Source organism: Alexandromys fortis, unplaced genomic scaffold (genome assembly GCF_014885135.2).
Source record: "Alexandromys fortis isolate MF-2015 unplaced genomic scaffold, M_Fortis_MF-2015_v1.1 scaffold_189, whole genome shotgun sequence".
NCBI lineage: Eukaryota > Metazoa > Chordata > Mammalia > Rodentia > Cricetidae > Alexandromys > Alexandromys fortis.
This window is the reverse complement of record NW_026068081.1, coordinates 337,315-362,496: the sequence shown is the minus strand read 5'-3', so window position 1 is coordinate 362,496 and position 25,182 is coordinate 337,315.

The window sequence follows — 25,182 nt, the reverse complement described above, 5'->3', positions numbered from 1 at the left end:
AAAAAAAGCCCAGGAGTAGATGGTTTTATTGCAGAATTTTAACCAGAACTTCCAAGAAGAGCTGATACCTATACTCCTTAATGTGTTTCACATAATAGAAACAGAAGAGTTGTTCCCAAACTCTTTTTATGAAACTACAGTTACCCTGATTCCAAAACCACAAAAAGACTCAACCAAGAAAGAGAATTACAGACCAATCTTGCTCATGACCATCAATGCAAAAATTCTCAATAAAATACTGGCAAACTGAATCCAAGAACACATCCAAAATATTATCTAGTAGGCTTCATCCCAGAGAGGTAGGGCTGGTTCAACATACAAAAATCTATCAATGTAATCCATTATATAAATAAACTGAAAGAAGAAAAACCATATGATCATTTCATTAGATGCTGAAAAAGCATTTGCAAAATTCAACACTTCTTTATGATAAAGGTTTTGGAGAGGTTAGGGATACAAGGATCATACCTAAATATAATAAAAGTAATATACATCAAACCAACAGCTAATATCAAATTAAATGAAGAGAAACTCAAAGCCATTCCACTAAAATCAGGAACAAGGAAAGGCTGTCCACTCTTGCCATACCTCCTCAACATAGTGCTTGAAGTTCTAGAAATAGCAATAAGACAGCATAAGGAGATCAAGGGGATTTGAATTGGAAAAGCAGAAGTCAAACTTCCATTATTTGTAGATGATATGATAGTGTATATTAGTGAGCACAAAAACTCTACCAAACAACTCCTACAGGTGATAAATTCCTTTAGTGATGTGGCAGGATACAAGATCAACTAGAGAGGGAATTCAGAGAAACTTCACCTTTCACGATAGCCACAAATATCCTAAAGTATCTTGGGGTGATGGAGGAAGGTCATCTGTCTATGTGTTATTTCATTGGCTAATGAAGAAACTGCCTTGGCTTTTTGATAGGACAGCAGCTTAGGTAGGCAGAGTAGACAGAACAGAGTGCTGGGAATAAGGGATGTGAGGCAGATGCCATAGCTCTCCTCTCCAAGATGGACACAAGTTAAGATCTTTCCCAGTAAGCCACCACATTGTGGTGCTACACAGATTACTAAATATGGGTTAAAGCAAAGATGTGAGAATTAGTCAATAAGAGGCTGAAACTATAGGCCAGGCAGTGTTTAAATAAATATAGTTTCTGTTTAATTATTTCGGGGGTAAGCTAGGCAGGATCCAGGCAGGAACGCAGCCTACTGCTCCTTCTACATTGGGGTAACTATAACCAAGGAAGTAAAAGATCTATTTGACAAGAACTTTAAGTCTTTGAAGAAAGAAATTGAAGAGGACATCAGAAAATGGAAGGATCTCCCAATCTTTTGGATGGGTAGGATCAACATGGTAAAAAATGGCAACTCCACCAAAGGCAATCTATAAATTCAATGCAATCCCTATCAAAATCCCAACAAAATTCTTTACAGACCTTGAGAGAACAATAATCAACTTTATATGGAAAAATAAAAAAAAAAAACCAGAATAGCCAAAACAAACTTGTGCGACCACTTTGGAAATCAGTGTGGTGATTTCTCAGGAAATTGTGAATCAACCTACCTCAGGATCCAGCAATACCACTCTTGGGAATATACCCAAGAGATTCCCAATCATACTCCAAAAGCATTTGTTCAACTATGTTCATAGCAGCATTATTTGTAATAGCCAGTACCTGGAAACAACCTAGATGCCCCTCAATGGAAGAATGGATAAAGAAAGTGTGGAATATATATGCAGTAGAGTACTACTCAAAGGTAAAAAAACAATGACATCACAAGTCTAGAGAAGCCAAATAACAAGGTGAACCCAAGGAAACACACATATAGATCCTCCTGGAAATTGGAAGCAAACAAGATTGCTTGGCAAAAGTTGGAAGCATGGGGTGGGGGTAGGGGTGGGGATGAGATTGAAGGAAGGAGAAAGGGGGAAATGTAAGTCAGAAGGAAAGATTGGCGAGAGCTTGGGGGAGTGGGAGTGTGGAGATGGAGGAAGGGCAGATACAGGAGCAAGGAAAAAGATATCTACATTAAGGGAACCATTTTAGGGTTGAGAAGAGACTCGGCTCTTGAGGGGATCCCAGGTGTACACAGGGATGTCCACAGCTAGGTTCTTGGGCAACAGAGCAGAGGATACCTGAACTGGCCTTGCCCCACTATCACATTGATGTTTATCTCAAATATCACCATAGAATCTTTGTCTGGCTATGGATGGAGATAGAGACAGAGACCCTCATCAGAGCAGTGGACTGAGCTCCCAAGGTCCAGTTGAAGGGCAGAAGGAGGGAGAAGACGAGTAAGAAGTCAGGAATGCGAGGGGTTGGTCCACCCACTGAGACAGTGTGCCTGTTCTAATGCGAGTTCACCAAATCCAACTGGACTGGGACTGAATGAACATGTGATCAATCCTGACCCTCTGAATGTGGCTGATAATTGAGGTAGACTGAGAAGCCAATGATAATGGCACTGGGATATGTCTCTACTGTATGTACTGTGTTTTGGGGACCTTATTCTATATGGATGCACAGCTTCCTAGGCCTGGCTGTAGGGAGCAGGGCCTTGGACTTCCCACAGGGCAGGGTTCCCTGCCCTCTCTTAAGGCAGGCGAGGGAGGGAGGAAGGAGAGTGGGGGAGTTGGAGGTGAATGGGAGGAGGGGAGGAAGTGTAAATTTTTGAATGGAAACATAAAAAAATAAAAATTAAAAATCAACAAATGAAATACAAACACCCAGTTATTTAGCAAATATATCACAACACAAATTTAATTTGCAACTTCACCAAGCTTTCTGTCACCTATTGTGAAGTATTAATTAATTCTGTCAGGGGAAGAGAATAATTGTATTGACATTTGAAAATTCAATTCACTAGATATTGATCTACATCTTAAGATTGCAAATACACTACTTTGTGTTAATGGTCATTTTGTCTGGCCAAGTTGTCATTTTAAAATGCATATCCTTTATGAAATTATTTTATTTTACTTTGTCCTGTTTTGTTTTATTTTTTATGTGAGTATTTTGTTTGCATGTATGCTTGGTTCCCACTGAGTGCAGAAAAAGACAATGGGACCCTGTAACTAAAGACTGTTAGTAAGCCTCTGCTAGAAGAGCAGCTAATACTCTTAACAACTGGGCCATCTCTCCAGCTTTTCATATCTTTAAAAATGAAATTAAGCATATTATCAGATTTGTTCCTTTCATTTTTTTCTCTGTTGAAAATATATGTAGTAATCATTTTTATTTGACAATGTTTATGTGTATTACTTATTTACATGATGTCTTTATAAACACGTGTACATCCTCTCTCTGCCATTGTGTCTGTGCTGTACTTATTTCAAATAACTATATTTGTGTTGTTTCTGAATAAATCAGAGTAAATACTATTGTGGAAAAATAGAAAATGGTAAGGAGACCAATAAGAAATATGAATTCATATTTATTTTTAAATAAGATTAAAATGGAGGTAACAACCAGATTTGAGGAACTTAAAATGTCTTGAAAAATTGTTTTCTAGGAGATAAACTGAATCTAAACTACAGAAATAATTTCTTGACATGAGAATTCATGCTTCAATTCAGTGATATATCTTGGAATGTTATTTGGCTGAGTGGTTAAAATAGAAAGAACTATAAAAATACATTGATTACTAGCTCCCAGATACCACATCTTCCCTGATATTCTTGTTATGAAACCATGGCTAAAGATACAAGTGAATCAATCACCCACTGATGTTGGCCTTGGCAAAGAAATTAATGTTTCTTATGACACATCAGTTATATAGAAATGCTACATTAGTACTGGAAAAGGATGCATCTGAAGAAATTAGCAAGTGTTTTACTTCATTTAAGTTACTTATGATGGTTAATACTTGCAAATGAAAGTCAATGAAATTGGTCCATATACTGTGCATTTAGTGAATTTGAGATTTGTATACTTAAAATTCTGTCAACAACAACAACAATGCAGCAGTTAAATATAAACCTTCTGAAACACAGGTGAAAGAGTACACTAACTGAATGATAACTAATGAACATAGAGCTTTCAAATTTTTAATTCAATTGTCATTTTTACTATCATGTATTAATTATTCTTAATTTAATCATGACATTTTTATACCTGTATAGAATATATTTCAGTCAAATTCACCCCTTATCACTGATTGAATTTAGCAATTTCCATTTCTCTAGTTCCACCTGAAACTTTGAATAGAACACTCAAGGTTCAGGTATCAAATTCCAAGCTCTGGCTAAACCTTTCCCTTCCCACCTACTGTCTTCTTTTCCTCCCAAGTCGAACCAGTTTTTCATTCTTCTTAAAATATCTTGCTCACCAATTTTTATAGTACTCCTTATAATGTCCTCTATGTATCTGGACCTGCCCTACCTCATTAGACTAAGACTGTCTCAAGGAGTGGTGTATTTGTTTATGGTTCATTTCTATTTCATTTCAGCTAGCACAATACCTGGTGTATAACTTGTGTAAAATCAATATTTACTATTGTAGAAGCAGAAATGAAATAACATTTTATAACAGGTAATTGATGGAACTAAAAATATGTATTAGAGAGGAAGAAGCAATGCTGATTGTTGTCAACACACATTTAAAGGGTTGATGTGGCAAAGGATTGGATGTGCCCGTAGTTATTACTATGATGAATTGAGAAAAGCTAATGGATAGGAGAGTGCATTTAAATGGAGAATAGTTTATCAAGCAAGGATTGAAAACCTTGAATAGGATGTTACTCTCTTAAAAACTACTAATAACAACTTTGTGCCATTCAAAGTGTATACTAAGTAAATGGGTGCTGAGGGTGTATTGTTCACAGCCTGTATATTTTGCTTGCACATTGGTGCTTCGTGTCCTTAAAGTGTTTTATCTAGAACCACAGCTCAGTGGTTGAACATTTGCTTAGCATTTGCAAAATTTGGGGCTCAATCCCCAGGACTATAAACATTGTATTTATCCTGGCCAGTTTTGTAGCATTTTAAAATTTTATAAATTAATGGTTAGATACATGCTTTGAAATCAATAAACCATAGACACACCACTTTGATCTCAAAAATATGAAAGTATAATCTAAGTTGTTGAAGTCAGCAAATGAATATTCAGATTGTACAGTTAAGTCTGAATGACAGATGAATAAATTTTTTAGTATACATATATTTCATGATCAAATGGTGATATACTTATGCTAAAAGTAATTATTTTGGAAAAGATTAATTTAGCTGTATTTATGGCTTTAATATGATTTCACCCTTTTTAAAATCATGTTGCGATATCTCAGGTTTTTATATTAACAAGTAGGGTCAGATAAGATTAAGGTTCTGTCCTTAATGACAGAAAGCACTACTGTGTTAATTGTTTAATGGATTCTGATCAGATTGGGTCTACTTACATGGCAGTTTGGCTGGTTTTATTACCTACTATTCTCTATCTCAGCTTTATGATTTCTTACACTGATTTAAAACTTTTATTGCAAGAAAACTTCATTGGATGAGGCACCTCAGTTTTGTAATGGAACTCTGAGCCGCAAAATCCCTGTTTTTTTATAAACCAGACCTTTTTATTATATTAGTGATAAAGAATGAACTAATATAACTATTTATACTGAATTTTATCTGGCATCAGTGCTATCTTGCATACTTGTCATGTATAAAATATTAATGCTCAGCTACAACTATCATTAATGATGAGATGAACTACTCTTTAATGCTATGTCATAAGATATGCCATTATTCTTAGGCAAGAAATTGATATTAAAATCCTTGAAGCAAGAAATGAAAAGCACAATACAAATAGAGAATGTGAGAAAACTCACAGACAAGGACTATCTATCCCAGTAGACAGGTATAGATCAACTATACAAATGGGCCTAAGAGGTAAGCTAATAGAAATGTTTTCAGAATAGAAAGTGTGTCTATCTAATTTTCATGTAACCTTCCACTTCTAAAGAGAGATCATGTATTTTAAAGGATTTTGAGATGTCATCAATTACCTTTCAGAACGAAAACCCCATCATTAGTGGATCTGTGGCCTAGGGAAATGGGTGCCTTCATATTATTGATAGGAATGCAAATAGCATAATCCAAATGCAATTTAACTTCATGATCGCCTTCAATACGCAAGTACAGATGTACTCATCCACTGGGTAAGCTTATGCTTATTTTGCTATTTGCTTCTGCTTGGAGTTATAGTATTATTTGTAATATCAAAAGAAATGCAAATATCTACCTTCAGTTGACTGACTAAATTAGGATGTATTCACAATGAACTATTAGGCATGAAAGAGGAAACTTTACTGATTAAATGAAGATTAATAGTTAGGTGCATGAAATAAGTACAGAATATTATGCCATATATATATCACCGTTCTTATAAAAATGTGAGGAAAGCAAGAATAATCACTCATAGTTTATGTTACTCAAAGAACATCATAAATCAAAATAGGGAACTAAAAATACCAGTTACCTGTTTATGCACCAACTTGTGGTTGGGCAGGGCCAAAAGTATGATAACGAAGCCTTTCATTAAATGCATTTGTATATTTAATTTTGCTACCATGCAAATTATAATTAGAAAAAAATGTTATAGGAACAATGCCATAATCATATTTGATTGAATGACAGAACTTTGATAAGAAACTTTGTCATAATACATTCAAACTATATACCTTAAATCAGAGATAGAGATGTCCTTGAGTTAGGTATTAAATTATTTTCTCACACTGACAGTGATATTTGTCAACATTGAGAAGAACTCACACTTTTCCAAGTATTTAAAATTGTGTTAAGACTAAGCTTCAATTGTTTCTCTGTATATATGATCATGTTAAATTAGGGATTGTTATTCTTATGTGCTGTGATATCACCATTTTTTCTCTTATGAGTCATTCTTGACTTAATACTAATGTCATAATTTTCAGTAAATTATCATTTAAAAAGTCTGTTACTCCTATCTCACCTTTTTTTTTCTATGTCATCTTTTCACATTTCTTTTAAGCATATTATCTCTATCCAGCTACCACCTCCATTGTGTATATACATATATGAGACATGTACAAGTGTGTGGAGCTACGCATGCTCATTTCCTAATTATGTTGTTAACTACTGGTGAGGGACTGAGCCTAGTCCAACTTCCGTCTTTTATTTTCCAACCTCTTTGCAGTTAAAAATGTCAGCATACTAACAGTTTAGCTTTATAGCATCTTACTTATGTGAATTCTGATTTATATGATTTGGAATGCGTAGTACTGAAAATAGATCTTTATCTCTCATGATTGTAGGATTATAGTAATAGTGATCAATACTAGTAATGCAATCATTGGTTATTAGTAAATTTAGAAAACTGGAATGATTAAATAAACAGACAACTCTATCAGATAGGGAAATGTAGGATTGGTAAAGTCAAAGCTGTGACTAGCCATGTTTTCATGAATGATGGATTGATGTCAGTTGTTTCATCTAAATCTATGTTTTTAAATTGAATGCGCTGTGTTTATTGTGTTCTTTATGTCACCAACCTACATGTAGCAAAATATTTTGTAAGGATGCAGAAAGTCCAGTGTTATTGTTTAGATGGTGTCTCTCATGTATTGAAAGCTTGCTTTATATTATTTTGGAATAATTTATAGCATAGGGTGTGAAATTTAGTTGGTCTTTGTGGACAGATATTTGTAAACCGTATTTTGTTTTAGACACCTCTTTACCACTCTTTTGCTTCTGTCTTTCATGTGTTCAATAGGGTATTTCACAGTTCCAGTTGCTATAATGTTCTTCCTCACTGTGGTACCAGAATCTGTTAAATCAAGGACTATGGACTAAAACTTTTGATTGTGAGCCACAAAGAACCCTTCCTTCTCTTGGGTTGTAACCATGAATCATATACTATAAAAATGGTGGTGATTGTGGGATAATGTTCTTGTACACTGTAAATATTTGTCACTCATATTGGTTTAATAAAACACTGATTTGCTAGTAGCCAGGCAGGAAATATAGGCAGGGTAACCAGACAAAGAGAATTCTCGGAAGAGGAAAGGGAGAGTCAGTCTTCAGTCAGATGCAGAGGAAGCAAGAGAATGAGAATGCTTCACTGAGAAAAGGTATCAAGGCATGTGGTTAACATAGATAAAAATTATGGGTTAATTTAAGTTATAAGAGCTAGTTAATAATAAGCCTGAACTAATAGGCCAAACAGTTTATAAATAATATACCTGTCTGTATGTTTCTTTGGGACTGAATGACTGAGGAACCAGGTGGGACAAGGTGTGACAGAAACTTTCATCTACAGGTGATTTTTTCCATACTTTTGAAATTTACTCAGATTGGTGCTTCTATCAAATATATTAGTTTCATCTCTACTCACCTGTTGACATAAGAAAGCAAAATGGGGGGATTAGGAAGGAAATTGCCAAAAGTGGTGATTAGCCCAACATTTTGTCACACACAGTTAGACACAACTGACCAATATTAAACAAACAGTAAGAGAAAGGGATTGGTTAGAATCTCATCACTGCAGTAATGAGGTGCGGCAGGTCCCATCCCGGCCACCTGGCTAGTTTATGCCTGAAATAACCACACAGAAATTGTATTAATTAAAACACTGCCTGGCCCATTATCTCTAACCTCTTATTGACTTACTCTCACATCTTGACTAACCCATTTCTAATAATCTGCATGCCACGACAAAGTCATGGATTACTGGCATGAGTCTAGCCAGCGTCTGTCTCAGGGAGGAGAGCCATGGCATCTGCCTCACTGTCTTCTTCCTCATAGAATTCTGTTCTGTCTACTCCACCTACCTAAGGGCTGGCCTTTCAAAAGGTCAAGGCAGCTTCTTTATTTAGCCAATGAAAGTAACACATAGACAGAAGATTCTCCTACAGCACATCATAAAGGCATATATGAGTCTTCAATCAAGTATTCCTATAACTAAGAGGACAGCTATTTGAGTAAATGCATAACATGACTCATCACAGTGTCAGAATTGGGTAGAGATAATCCAGTGAGCCAAACACTAAACAGAATATAGGTAGATATGTGGTACTCACTTTCTGGAGAGATGCATTTGATAGCTGAGTCCATAATAAAAAGGAAAATGTTCCTAACTATTCTCTTCATATACAGTCATTGTTATGGTTACAGTTCAAGAAAGACTCTTGATCTATAGGATAGTTTTAAGAAGTTTATATAGATGATTAGGGATAACACTAAGCATAGTTAACATTTAGCATAACTTCGTCTGTGAAGATGCTCTGATAAGTACATGAAATATGAATCTTCTTTGTTTAATATTTCCAATAACTAGGAGGCACTTATTATTCTATTTTTTAGTACTGATAGTTTAGTTATTGCCACAAATTCTCCTAAGAAACTAGTGAAAGATTTAGAATATTGATCAGTACATTCTGGCCCTAGTGAAGCAAATTTCAAAGCTGAAAACCAAACTTAAGAATCCAGCCAGCAATGTGATTTTGATAAATAGATCAGTAAAAGGTTAAAATTAGGGCCACAGCTATGAGCACCAAACATTAAAAACTAGAGACTAAGGTATTTCTATATTTGATGCAGCAGATTTGATGCAGTGACCTAAGCTGTCTGGCGAAAGGCCTCTCCTTTCTTAAGGTCTGTTCAGGCTAACAGAGACTGATTTAAGAATGTATGTCTAACTTCCTTGTTTTTGCTACTTTGTTAAACTGTAGCTATTTTGTTAAACTGAGTCATGCCAGTAACTGTTATACTCTATATGGTGTCCTATGTAAGGACCAGGAAAATAAAGTTTCTGAACTCCTGAAAAAAAAAAAAAGAAAAAAAAAAAAAAAGAATCCAGCCAGCAATGTGAAAAGAGCATATACAGAGCCTGGTGAAATAAGCTATTCAACTAGGTATTTTAGGCACCAAATAATATCTGATAGCCAAGTAAGAAGAAGTGGGAAACTCTTTGAGAGTCCCTACCTTGTATTCCTACCTTGTCCCTATCTGGAATTCAAATTAGGGATGTTTGTTTAATTAATAATTCAGTCTGGATTTGGTTCGTTTGTTAGCTTATGGAAATACCCATAATGAGGATCAGTTTTGAGCCTCATGGGATGATGGAAGCCTTTAACCCAAGCACTCAGGAGGCAGAGGCAGGCAGATCTCTGTGAATTCTAGTCAGCATAGATATTGAGGTTCCAGGCCACCCAGGGCTACATAGTGAGAACTTGTCCCCCAAAATAAATCAGCATTGAAGAACTGAGGGGATTGAAACTACATTATATTGTCATAATCCCTACTCTCTCCATTTAAAGCATGTTCTTTTTTCTCCATACATCCGAAAAATAAAAAAGGAAATCTGAAGTCATATTAAGCTTGGGGAAAGGAATTTTTGTTCTAATGTCTTTGGCCTAGACATTCTGTTCTATATCTGTTGCACAGGTTCCATTGCTTTTCTTTGGAAATCTATAGACCTTCTTAATACTGAGTATACCCCTTGCATCATCATGGTCCATAATAATAAATGACAGTGTTCGTTTCATTTATTTCTGCATGCACTGTAATACTAAGTACTTATAGAAACCTAGGTAAACAAAAACTTACTACCTCTAAGGGAAATCATATCAGATTTGTAGCCACTTAGCATCACCAAACAAAAGCATCCATTGATGAAAGACTGTGGCTTTCTCTAATTGAGAACTACTAAAGGCTGCAGACAGTCCCAAAAGAGACACTAAACAATATGAAAGAATTTTCACTGGAGTCAACATTTCTGGAACTTTTGTGTCTCTGCATTAAGGTTTAGCATATCTTTGTTGGTGCTGATTAGATCTCCCACCCATGACAAATAAGAAGGAGGCACATATCTGCAGCCTTGTCTTTTCCTATGCTTGGATAATCAGAAGTTATATAAATAAGAATTACTATATGACCCGAGTCATCATGTGCTTTCTGTTTTTTTTTTTTAAAGTTTTAGTACTATAGTGCAATGAAAGGCTGAATTCAGCATAGTAGTGAATCTCATGAGGTCCAGGGTTCAGTAGCAGGCAGACTATGCATATTAACTTCCACACTAAGGACACTTCAACTTCTCATAGAGTTCCATGCCTTGTCAGCTGAGAGGGGGAAAATGAGATCATCTCTAGAGATATGAACTTTGAGCACTTTTCTCCTTAGAAACTTCTGCAAATTCTCATAGTTTATCTTATTTGATAGTTGCCTTGAGAGGTGACATTATTAATAGATGATGCAGACAGTTACCAAGGTGGAAACTTAGATCCCCATCTCACTCCTTTTCTCAAAGCTTTCTTGACAAGCACAAAATTCCTCCACATTGTAGAGGTGATCAGTCAGCTATATGCTCTGGGGGGTGGGGTGGGAAATATAAGATGTCACACTGATAGATGAAGCCAGAAAGACTTCCACAAAGATCACTTAGTGCCTTTGGGCAGCCATAGAAAAATTGTGGATTTCAATGGCCTGTAATCTTGGCAAAATAAATTTGATAGCCTTTGCAATTTTTAAGGGGGGGAGCATGGGGGTAGAATAATCAACACCATTTTTATTAAACAAAAGATTAAAACTAAATACATTCTAAATACTCCATTCTTTCAGAAAAGGATATATGTATTTTAGAGCATCTACATAACACACACACACACACCATAAAAATTAAAAAAAAATGGAAATCTGAACACCTTTCCAGATTGGGTCAAGATTACCTCAAATGGTACACCGTGAATAAAATGTTTTTTAGGCATCAGTTAATTGTGATACGATGTACAGGCTGGATTTAAGGGATGGTAGTCATGTGATCATCTTCAAATCAGAGATGATGAAACATGGAATGACTTCGAGATCAGCTCTAGGACATGAGAGCAACAATACCCATACATAAGGATAGAAACATAGAGGTATCAGTGTATGACTCTAAATAGGCTGGTCAAAACAAAACTCTTTCTTAAATATCTCTTTCATAAAGTTTTTTTTTTCAAAAACAAAATCTAATTCCTGTATCTGGCAATTTATATCCACATTAAAAAACAAATATATCTAAGAGTTTGTCTAAAAGACATTCCTCTGCAAAATAGTCTGTATATGCAGGCATTATTTGAGCAGTCTAGGGGACAAATTTTAGAATTTGTCATTAAAATTACTTTGGATACATTTTAGAGTACAATAATATGTTTCATTTTATGTGTGTATATATAATATATATTAATATAATATAATATGTATACAGTGCAGAATGCTCAAGTTTACTAGTATTACTATCACCATACATATTTTCACACTTTTTGGCCTAAAGCCTTCTATATAGTCTTTTTATATATAATATAATATAATATAATATAATATAATATAATAGCCTTTGTGTATATAATGCGATAAATACAAATTTTGAATGGCTATGCAAATAGTGAAATCTTAATGTGAAATATTTGAAAAATATATGCAATAGACCTTCACTGCTAAGTTTCAGATATAGGTATCTGCTATGTGCTAGAAATATAACTGGAGGCAGAAGAGAAAATATCAAAATGCAACAGATCTATTTTGAGATAAAGTCAATACTTGAGTTAACTTTTGCATAGTCAAAGGAAAACTATAATTATTTTATAATGATAATATTGATGCTATTACTTGATAATGCTGCAAATGGAATACAATTATCATGCTTTATATATCTTAAACACTATGGTAATAATACATTGTAAATATAAATTATGTATTTTATTATTAGCATGTAATAATCGGAAAAAGTCAGATGTTTCATTATGAATTTCCATATATGAATGGAATGAATGTTGGCCATATTTATTCCCTCTATTACTTTTCTTCTTCTTTTTTAGATCCTTTCACATGTCCATTTTCACCTTCCCTTCTTTTTAGCATCAGAAATGCTAGAAACACTATTAATTTATATAAAAAAGAAGAGGAATACTACATAGGAAACTCTAGTATGAGGAATTTTATATAATGCTTAAAAAGAATATAACAGTTTTTTATGCATGCTAAAAATGATCAGATCTACTTATTCTTCAAGCACTTACACTCTTTCACTGTCTTGGTGAGTTGAAAGATAACAGCTATGAGAACAGACATGGTAATCATTCCTGTGAAGCTTAAATTGTGGAGGAGGCATTGTAAAATATTATAAGGGGCACAATAGCAACTAAATTAAAAGTCCTTTCTTAGTGATCCAGAAAAGCTTTGTGTCACAAGCAACCAATTAATCTTATGTTTCATAGGCCACGTGAAATAAATAAAAAAAAATCATAAATTACAGCATAAAAATCTAAAGTGGGATGAGTGAAGAGGGATGAAAGAAAAAGGGCAGTATTAGAAAAGAAGGCTATCTCTGAGAGGAGGACATGGAAACACTCCTAAAAATTTGGAAAGGCCTGTGTATGAGAACAACTTCAAATATTAACATTTTGTTTGATTTTTTTAGGATATATATATATACATATATATATATAAAGTCTAGCTAAATATATATTTTGCCAATGAGCTATTAAAATAAAACTTCTTGGTACTTTTAATTTGTGTTTGATATCTATTTATCAAATTCAAAAAATATGTCACTTGATCTATTGTCACAGATAAACATTGGGGACTACCTGGATTCCTTTTAGACGTACACTGCATGGCTCCAAGAGGTTTAGAAGAACTTGAGAAATCTACTTCTTAAGTCCTTTTATGTTAGATGTATGCTATCTGGCATATTTTTCATCAATAGCATGTGGTTTTTGATGAAGCTGAGCCCCTCATGTTGTTGGGATGGAGCAGGGGGATAATCAAAACTTTTGTTCCAATTTTCTGAAGGACTTGTTGAATTTGGGAAATAAATTTTGAGTGTTTTATTTTTATTTTGCTCTGATTTTATGATATTTGGAGATTTGTATGACCAAATTTATTTGATATCATTGCTTTGAAGCACTAAAAGAATCCTTAGGACTGATGTTTCCATATTCTCCATGAGACCTACTTTGTAATGGTACCCATAAGTTGGGTATTGTACAACACTGGGTAAATCTGGTTTAGAGGAACTCTTTTGGTATGGTTTGAAATAATTTTCTGGTGATTTTGCTTACTTTCTTCTAGAAATAAGCTCCACTAGCCTGAAACTGTCTTTGAGGAATGTACAGAACCCTTCTGAGGAAACCAACCATGGTAATCTCTGTGTTCAGGGTGGTTGATGATTTCCTGCTCAATCTTCTCAGTCTAGACTTGACTTTAGATCTCTAGTTCCCATGCCAAAAAAAAAAGCCATGTATGGCAATGAGCATTTCTAATGCCAGCATTAAGGGATAGGAAGATAGAATGTTCCCAGTAACTAGGCAATCAGCAAACTCCTGGTCCCATGAGAAAACTTGTTTCCAAACCAAAGTGGAGAAATTATGATGTGGGAAGGTCATATGTCAATCTGTTGATTTCATTGGTTAATAAAGAAACTGCCTTGGCCCATTTGATAGGCCAGCCCTTAGGTGGGTGGAGTAGACAGAACAGAATGCTGGGAGGAAGTGAGGCAATTGCCATACCTCTCCTCTCTGTGTCAGATGCTATGAAGCTCCAGCCCAAGAAGGACTTACACTAGAACCTTCCTTGTAAGACACCACCTCGTGGTGCTACACAGATTACTAAATATGGGTTAAGCAAGATATGAGAGTTAGCCAAGAAGAGGCTAGATATAGTGGCCCAGGCAATATTTATATGAATACAGTTTGTGTGTTGTTATTTCGGGGCATAAGCTAGCCAGGTGGCCAGGAGCCAGGTGGCAGAAATGCAGCCCACAGCTCCTACTACAAAATTATTTATCTATTTGACATGAGTCACATGATGTCATATTCTGGCCTCAACTCCCATGCACATTCATTTATGTTTATGCAACTACTCTTCTTCTCTCCTTTGTGGGTACGTCCTTCCTTGCTTACCATGTGTGTGTGTCATATGTTCATGTATATATATACACAAACATACACACCGTGCATATGGCACAAACAAAACAAATTTTAATGGCACTCACAGAGAAATTAAAAAAATAATTTCTAAAAGGTCACTTGAGGAACTTGGATCTCTTAGCTGTTCACAGATACTTGGCAATTTCCCCACTTAGCCTTTATGGCACCTCGTAAATCCTATGTAGGAGTTAGGCTTATAAATAGTTTTTGCAATTTAATTACAAGCAAGGGTGTACTGGTAAATGCTTGACAATTTTCTGAAATGGATAAGGGGAGGGGTTGATTATAACCTTTGTTAGGTTAAATGTCATAGCTGATTTCAAATTACTAGCACAGACCCATTGAATACAAAATGGGATTAGATGCAGACAGTCAGTTTGTGAAATCCCTATGGATTTTTATAGAACAAAGGTGGGAGATAGTCCTGTAATGGCCACTTATATTTAGTTTTAAATCATCACCATGTTAAGCTCTACTCCTAGGGAAAGCAGCGTAAGACACGCTCTTGGATACTTTTGCCTGCATTCTCCAGATTATTGCTAAAGCATGTTCCCGTTTATTGAACTCTTATCTTGAAGCAATTCTATTTTTGGTGTTGTGAATATCTATTTTGTTTCATGGTATTTCACAGCAACAAAGAGTATGGTTCTTGTGATCTCTTTATTCTTAAGAGGACTACAACTTAGAGAGCTGTTTTAGATTCCCTCTTGTCATGCAGTTTTTATATTGGTGCAGCAGGTATGCAAAGCACAATTCTATCTGATTTCCATGCTTCTGTGCTGTCAGATAGTGTTCAGAGGGCTTGTGGACCTGTGTTTTCTGGCTTAGTGCTTCGTTGCTTTCTTTCCTAATGTTTGCAGGTACAGACTCAGCCTGGGGGCCTTTAAGTTGTCTCATTAGCTATCCAACTGAGCTTTCCAAATTTCTCTTCAGACACAGTATGCTAGTCCTACCCACATGCCTTGACCTGCCTGACTGTCCTGGCTTTCTCTCCATTAGAGAAGGCAAATACAATTAGACTTTTCATCACACAATAGCCATCTGCTCACCAGTGTCGTTTCAGCTGTTTGGGAGCCAAGGACACTTTGAAAACCAGCAGTCAGCTACTAGGGAGATGTTTGAACACCATGATGCTCTGTACTAATGGCATGATGTCTGAATATGCAAATTAGGAAGCACGGAGTCTATTGTATCCTCATTAGGTGTCCAAGAGAGGCATTTTGTGCTTTTTTGTCCACAAGAAAAAACAACTGTATATAGGAGCCAATTCTGATGCAAGTTCCCTTAACAACACAAATATATCCTTCCCTTCTTTCCCACCAGACCTATATTACATTGATAAGAGCATCTTAATTTTCTGACCAAGAGCTCGGCAGTTCATCAAGAATGATCATGTCACAGATGCTTTATCAGAAAGTAGTTGATTTGACCTTCAAACACCAGTGAAAATCATTTCATTTAAGAACATGTCAAGAAGCAATACATCTAGACCTTGTATGTTTAGTAATATCTATTAGACATTTTTGCCTTAAGGATTTGCTGACCTTTCTGGAAGAAGGTGTTTAGTAAAACACTGGTTCTATTCATACTTATTTAAAAAGACTGACATCCAATTCATTTTACTAAATCATAAATTGAATCGCAATTAAGAGCTGCAGCAATGAAATTTCCAATTCATCTTTTTTTATTGCAGGGAGAAGAGAGCATTCCATCATTTAATTTTTACTTTTACATTACATAATGTTAATTTTCCATGGCTTCTTTTGCCTTACCTAAGGATAAAAGCAAATCATCTCTGATAGAATGTTGATGTTAGATTTAAAATAGTCTCAAGGGTCAGTATATAAATTGATTTAAAAGTGCCTTCTGAAATGCTGAATATTTACCAATAAAGTGTAGTCACTCAATTATTTTTCAGTTATCATACTATGAAAAATGTCATGAGAATTTAAAATTTTTGATGCTTAATTTAGTAAAATGGCTTCTGAAAATGGATTTTCTTAACATTCTAGGCTTTTGAATCTCAGATACAGATTAATTTCAGACCATTGTAAAGGAGAATTTTTAACCCGAGGGACAAATGACCTCTCATTTTAAATACACATTTAAACGTCTAAAACTGAATTTGTAAGGCTTCCCAATCTAAAAAATTATACTAGCATATAAAAGTTAGAAAATTAGGCAACTAGAGAGGTGGCTCAGAGGTTAAGAGTACTGGCTGCTTTTCTAGAGGTCCTGAGTTCAATTCCCAGCAACCAGATGGTGGCTCACAGCCATCAATAATGAGATTCTGTGCCCTCTTCTGGCCTGCAGGCATATATGCAGGTAGAATACTGTACAATATAAATAAATTTTAAGAAGTTAGAAAAGTAAATAATCCCCAAGTAGAAGTGTACAATGAAGCCTTATTGAGATTAATTGTTTATAAGCTTTGGTGATATTTACAAGACACTCTGTAAGGTATATCAAGAAGCTCAATTATACTGTTGAATGAAGGAAAGTTACAAATGTGGTGTGTGAATCAAGACAAACAGCATCAGCAAAACTTTGAATGACTGCATAATTTGATTGTTTCACTGAATACAATTAATGCTTTTAAGACAATAAGCCCCATGCAATATTCTAGTAGTAATGTGCATTTTAAAGGTTTCAACGTTTGTAAATAATCTAAAATTTCACATCTCTGATCCCTCTGTTACTGAGATAGAACCTGGAATACACAAAAATACTGAACAGATGGTGTGCAGAAAGGAGTTTGTATAGTGAAAAAGAAGCATTACAGAAATTTAAAAAAAAAAAAAGAATTTTTGAGTCCGCCATGGGTTATCTGAGAAAGTCATTAATTTTTATTTATTTCTAATTCTATGTAAATATGACAAATTTCCATCTGATATCATTTTTCCAGAAGTCCTCCCAAAATATACTGGCAAAACACAATGTAGATGTCCAGTACTCATATAAAAGCATAAATACTAAGTTACATGAAATTATCCACCCCAAACTACACTTTCAATTTTTTATTGTTTTACTGAGTTTATAAATCTTTTTTCTTAATTTTTTAAAATATCTTTTCTCATTTTACATGCCAAATCCATTTTCTACTCCCTCCCCTCCTCCTGTTCCCTCCACCTTTCCTCCCCTCCCAGCCCCTCCCATTGCCATCCTACCCCCTATCCACTCCTTAGAGAGAGTAAGGTTTCCCATGGGGAGTCAACAAAATCTAGCACATTGCTCTGAGGCAGGAACAAGGCCCTACCCCCTCTATCTATGCTGAGCAAGATAACCCTCCAGAGAGTATGGGTTCCAGCGCAAACAGTAGGGATAAATTCTGTTCTCACTGCCAGTGGCCCCACAGTCTGCCCTGAAGGGGCTTAAACGATTCCCCTACACTGCCCCAGTCATAGAACTGTCTGCCATATTCAGAGGGCCTAGTTTGGTCCTATGGTGGTTCCCTCACTGTCAGGCTAGAGATGGAAGGTTTCCATTAGCTCAGGTCAGCTGTTTCAGAGGGTATCCCCATCACGGTCTTGATCTTGTTGCTCATATTCTCACTCCTCCCTCTCTTTGATTGGACTTTGGGAGCCTAGCCCAATGTACTGCTGTGGTTCTCTGCATCTGCATTCATCAGTTGCTGGATGTAGTAGTTGCTGGATGTAGTTTCTATGATGACATTTAAGATAGTCATCAATCTGATTACAGGGCAAGGCCAGGTCAGGCACCCTCTGTACTATTGCTTAGCATCTTAGTCATCCTTGTGGATTCCTGGGAATTTCTCTAGTGCTAGGTTTCTTGCTAGCCCCATAATGATTCCTTCAATCAAGACATCTCTTTCCTTGTTGTCTATCTCTGTACTTCCCTTATGTCTACCATCCAGTACCCTCTAGTTTTCCTCCCCCCTCCTCTTCTTCCCTCCTCCTCCCTTTCTTCCTTCCCTTCTCACCCTACCCCCATGATCCTAATTTTCTCAGGTTATATTGTCTATTTCCCCTTCTGAGGGGAATACATGTATGTTTCTCTCAGGGTTCTCCTTGTTACCTTGTTACCATTCTTGGGCATATACCCAAAGGATGCTCAATCATACTACAAGGACATTTGTTCAATTATGTTTATATCACTATTATTTTTAATAGACAGAACCTGGAAACAACCTAGAGGCCCCTCAATTGAAAAAAGGATGAAGAGAATGTGGTACATACATTTACACACTTCCAAAGTTTTTAACCACTTTATTATGATACTTTGAGAGAATCTCTTCATTTTCACTTCTTTTTGGGGGACAGGGTTTCTCTACACAGCCCTGATTGTCCTTGAATTCTCTATGTGGAACAAGCTTGCTTCAAATTCAATGAAATCTGCGTACCTCAGCCTCTTGAATATTAGGATTAAAGATGTGTAACGCTATATCTGGATTTTACTTCTTTGCAATTGGCTTGCAAATGCCTTTTGTCTTTTTTTCTCACCAAATGACTTTTTTTTGGTAAAACGTCTCCTCCTTTTCAAAACAGAAAGCATATCTAAGATAGTAACTTTTTTATTATTTTATTTTATTTTTCATTTTTTACTCAGTTCATAAGACTTGGCAGCAAGTACCTTTAACTGCTGAGTCATCTTTTTATTTATTAAAAATTTCCACCTCCTCCCATCCTCTCATTTTCCTCCCCTTCTCCCCCTCCCCCTTGCTCTCCAGTCCTAAGAGAAGTCAGGGTGCCCTGCCCTGTGGGAAGTCCAAACCCCCCCTTCATCCACGTCTAGGAAGGTGTACATCCAAACAGACTAGGTTCCCAAAAAGCCAGTACATGCAGTAGAATCAAAATCTGTCATCATACAGAAGGAAAAAAAAACTCAACAAAATAAGTCTATATATGACAAACACACAGCCAGCATTATTCTAAATTGAGAAAAAACTCAAAGCAATTCCCATTGAAAACAGGAATGATACAAGGCTGCCCACTATCTGCACTCCTTTTCAATACATTGCTGGAAATAATAGCCTGAGCAATAAGTCGATAGAAGGAAATTAAGGGAACACAAATAAGAAAAGTAAAATTCAGATTATCCTTGTTATCAAATCTTATGATATTCTTAAGGAATCCAGTTAATCCAACCATAAAAAATCGAGAGACAATAATTTCAGAGAAGTGGCAAGCTACAAAAATAAACTTATAAAATTCAGCAATCTGTCTAAACACCACCAACAAATACACTAAGATGTCTTGAATCATTTCCATTTACAATAACACCAAAGACAATAAAGGAACTTTGAATAAAGTTAACCATGAAAGTGCAAAATCTCTACAATGAAAAGTTCAAGTATCCGAAGAACAAGATTGAAAAATGGAGAGACAGCTCTTGTTCATGGATTTGTAGAATTAATATTGTGAAACTGACCAATTTATCAAAAGCCCTTTGCAGTTTCAGTGGAATCTCTATCAAAATACCCAATAATATTCTTCACAGAAATAGAAAAAAATACCTTCTAAAATTCATATGCCACCAGAAAATCCCCAAATAGCCAGAGTAATTCAAAACAAAAAGAAAACTGAAGGGAATGTCATTCAAGAACTTCAGGTCATATTATAGAACTATAATAATAAAAACAGTATGATATTTACACAAAATAGACATGGAGACCAATGAAATAAAACTGAAGGTAAAACATGAGTAGCTGTAACTACGATCATTTAATATATGACAAAAAGAACACAATAAAAACAAACAACAAGAAAAATGGTGCTGGGAATACTGGATGTCCACATACAGAAGATGGAAATGAGACTCTTGTTTATTATCCTGCACCAAAATGAGATCAAAGAAGATCAAAGAACGCAATTTTAAACTTGAAATACTAAAACTTTCAGAAGAACACTAAGGCAGTACCCTATAAGATACAGATATAGGAATGGAGTTTCTGACCAAGGCTCCTTTTGCCCAAGAATGAAGATGAATATATGAAATCTGGGACCTCATAAACTAAAAAGCTTCTGCTCAGCTAAGGAAGTAACGAATTGAATGAAGAAGAAACCCAAAGAATCAGAGGGAATCTTTGCCAGCTATTCATCTCACATAGGGTTCAGCATATACAAAGAACTAGAAAAAATGGTGAAGTTTCAATTGAGCCAATTAGAAATGAATTAGGAGTCTAAACAAAAGACACAATTAAAAATGAACTAGGAATCTAAACAAAGTTCTGAATAGAATAAATAAAACTGATTTACAAATACCTCAAAGGCTATTCTTGAGCTTTAGCTACTAGGAAAATGTGAATTAAAACAGCTTTGAGAGTCCACTTCACCCCTGTTAGACTTACTAAGATCCACAAATCAATTCATGAAAATGCTGGAAGAGATGCAAGGAAAAGCAAACCCACATACACTGTTGGTGAGACTGCAAAGTGATCTAGACACTTTGGAAATTAGTGTGGAGAATCTTAAAAAAAAAAAACCTGAAAAAGAATCTACCACATGACACAGCTATACCACTTCTTGGCATACGCTTAAAGGAGCCAACATCCTGTTACAGCATTTTTGTCCAGCAATGTTCATAGCTTCTCTGTTCATAATAGTTAGGAAATGGAATCAATCTAAATGTCCTTCAACTGATGAATGTATAATGAAACTATATTAAATATGCATTAAGGAATACTAGTGAGGTGTAAAGAAAATTTATATATGAAAATTTCAGGTAAATGGATGGAATTAGAAAACACTGTTATTGAGTGAGGTAGCCCAGACCCACAAAGACAAATGTTGCAAGTTTACTCTTTTCTGTGGTTCCAATTATTCAGTTGTGAGTATACAACATGGAATAACTACAGGAACCATGAGTAAATAAAGGAACCATAGTTAGGGGCAGGGAGCTTGGGAGGCGAATAGAAGGATACAGGTGATATGAAGTAGTAAAGAGAGTAATGGGGAGGGTTCCAGCTGGAGAGGAGGGAATGAGGTCCATATAGAAGGAGACGCAGGGATGGTGGATAAATAATATGAAGGTTGTTTGATAAAGCTTCAAGGAATAATTTTATGATTTCCTAAAATTATACACAACAGTCAGGCAGTGGTGAAGCATACCTTTAATCCCAGCACTTGGGAGGCAGAGGCAGGCAGATCTCTGTGAGTTTGAGGCCAGTCTGGTCTACAGAGCATGTTCCATGACAGTTAGGTTTGTTACACAGAGAAACCCTATCTTGAAAAGCCAAAAACAAAAAAAAAATAATTATACACAACACATTTTAGGGTACAAATAAAAACCTCAGCACCAGGCATGAGAAACATTTTGAATGGTTGGTCAGGGTATTTCATGTGACCACACAAAAAAAATAGGCTTTAATGTTTTCTCGGTTGCACCTTGGGAGTTGAGTGTAGCCCCCCCCCCCCCATTGCTGAAGACAATGCACACTTAAGACACTGAACTTGGATGGTTCAAACTGAATTTGATGTGAAATACACATTCTTGTGATCTAGATTCTATAGGTACAGAAAACAATATGTAAACTGCCAAGGGAAGGAAGCAATCAATGTCCTACACAGTTGAAACACCTATGAAGCTGAACAATTACCAGTGTGAAAAAAAAAAATGCATGAAGGTGCAGTAGGTGGCACTCACATGTATATGGCAGCAAATTGCTATCTAATGAGACTCACCGCCCACTCAAAAGGAGGGAAATCATGTATTACTGGAAACCTAAAAACCAGGCTAGTGAGATAATGGACTTTAGAAAATAATCTGCTATTGCCACGTTGCTAGACAATTATAATTCCTTACTATATTTTAAATCTTATCCTCATACAGAACAGTGTATCTCTCATTCCTTATCAAAGAATACTGTATTTACAACAAATGGAGACCGTCACAAAGAGCCAAAGCTGGGAACCATACAAAATCCAACAAATTATGGGTAGCCCAGCCCCAGTGGATAAATCACAACTCTGCATCTACGGCTCATGGAACATCGCAAAGAGAGAGTAGGAAGACTCTAAGAGCAACAATGTGAACATCTCTTCTATAAATGACTTCATAAACAAGACCAGAACAATGGCAATATCAATAGATATGTTAACACAGAAGGGGGAAAGTTCTCGTGGTCCTAGCCCCAACAAAGAACTATGGTCAATGAATAACTGATGTGATTAGGAGAACTGTCCTCTTCCAGGAATGAGCCCTATTATTGGTTGTCCAGGACAAAGCGGTCAACTCTGAAATCATATACACATGAAGAAAAAAACCGTACTCATCAAGATTATATATACATATATATATGAACATACATTATATGTATGTATATATGTACATATGTAGCGATAATAATAAAAGAAAAAGTGACCATCAGCTTGAGAGACAGAGGAGGACATGGAAGGTATTCAGAAGTGGTAAGGGACAAAACATTTAAGAAGGCAATTATTTATTTATTTGAGAATTTTACTTCATTCCTTCTACCTGGACTCTCCAAAATAAACCCTTTCCAGATTATTGTTCTCCTTTTTTGTATATTCTATGGAATCCAATTATTACTACTCATATACACATGAATGGGATTATACACTAGAGTGTGTACAACAAACCATGATCATATGTTTAAAAAAAATGACTCCAACCATTACTTACTAAAAGCTCCTCAGCTAAGAATGGGTTCTTCTGAGTCCCTCCTGAATCAGTGCTGAAACTTTGGCTTCATCCTGTATAGTCCAATTAGACAGTTATTGATAACCTATAAGATCAAAATGCTCACTATTGCAACATTGGCAGTATCTTGGTGGGTGCATCATCATTATATCTCAAGTTTATGCAACTGAATAGGACTATTGTTTATCTTTCTCCATTGGAAGATTATCTCCCTTGGATACTAGGAGATCTAAACTGAGAGAAGGAACCAAGATTTAGATAGACAAATTCCCCACAATCTTTCTTGTTTGTTGATCTTAGCTCTAAATTTTTAGATTATAGTACACAGTCCAAAGTACTACTAAAGCCCAGAAAATAGAAAAGGAGAGAAAAACAGTTCTAGATGGGAGAATATTAAAATATATATTCTATATTCTTCTATAGCTGGTGGGAGTGCAAACTTGTACAGTCACTTTGTAGAAGTGTGACAATTTCTCTGAAAAGTGGGAATCAACATACCTCTTAAGTTTTTAGTCAACACAGTCCAAGAAAATTCTAAAACAATATATGATATTACCATTGTTCTTGGTTGTGTTCTAGAACTTGACTGCTAAGACCCTATGACTGAAGACACCCTACACTTCATACAGCAGGGTTGGTAGGATCTGACTGGAATTGAACTGGAGCCTTCCTTCCTAAGGACTCTTATAATATCTGGAACTCTTTTACAAAGATAAGTATTATTCTGGGGAATCTTTATATCTAAAATCCACCCATTGTAATAACTACGTTGGTAAGTTTTATGAAACATTGCTGATAGCCTGGTAGTGGTGGCACACCCCTTTAATTCTAGCACTCTGGTGGCAAAGGCAGGTAGATTTCTGTGAATTCAAAGCCAGTCTGGTCTACAGAGCAAGTTGCAGAACAGTCAGGCTGTTATACAAAGAAACCCTATTTCCTCCCCACATCCTACTCCCAAGTTCACATCCTCCCTCTTTTTATTTACCCACCAAGCCTATTCAGTTCTGTTCATATGTATGGGTGAGTGTGTGCATGTGTGAGTGTGTGTGTGTGTGTGTGTGAGTGTGTGTGTGTGATAATAAACACTGGAAAATGGTTAACTTACCAGGGGTCACATCTCCAAAGAAACTTGACTGCCTTTTCTAGTAGCTGCCAGTGGTTTATAGTCCTTCCCATGAGGATTCTAGAATTATGACTGGCTTGATTTTTTGCAGCCAACTACAGCTGCAATGATTTCATTTTTGCACATGTGCATTGGTCCTATCATGTCCAAATGATACCTCAATTCTCTCTGATCTTATGCTCTTAAAGTGTTTCCACCTCCTCCTCTGAATATTTGCCTGCATTTTATAGAGCAATGGTTATGAAATATATATTCTTTTTATCACTATATATACTCTACAGACATTTTGATCAGTTGTAAGTCTTTAGTAACTGCCATCATTTTCCAAAAGCAGTTTCAATAATGAAAGCTGCACTAATCCATGGGTATTGAGATATGTACTTAAAAGGAATGTCAATATTATGCCCATTTAGCAAAATGGTAGTAGGTTTACATTTTGGGCCTATGAACTCACCAGCCATGGGGTTTGGGAAAGACTTACACACACACACACACACA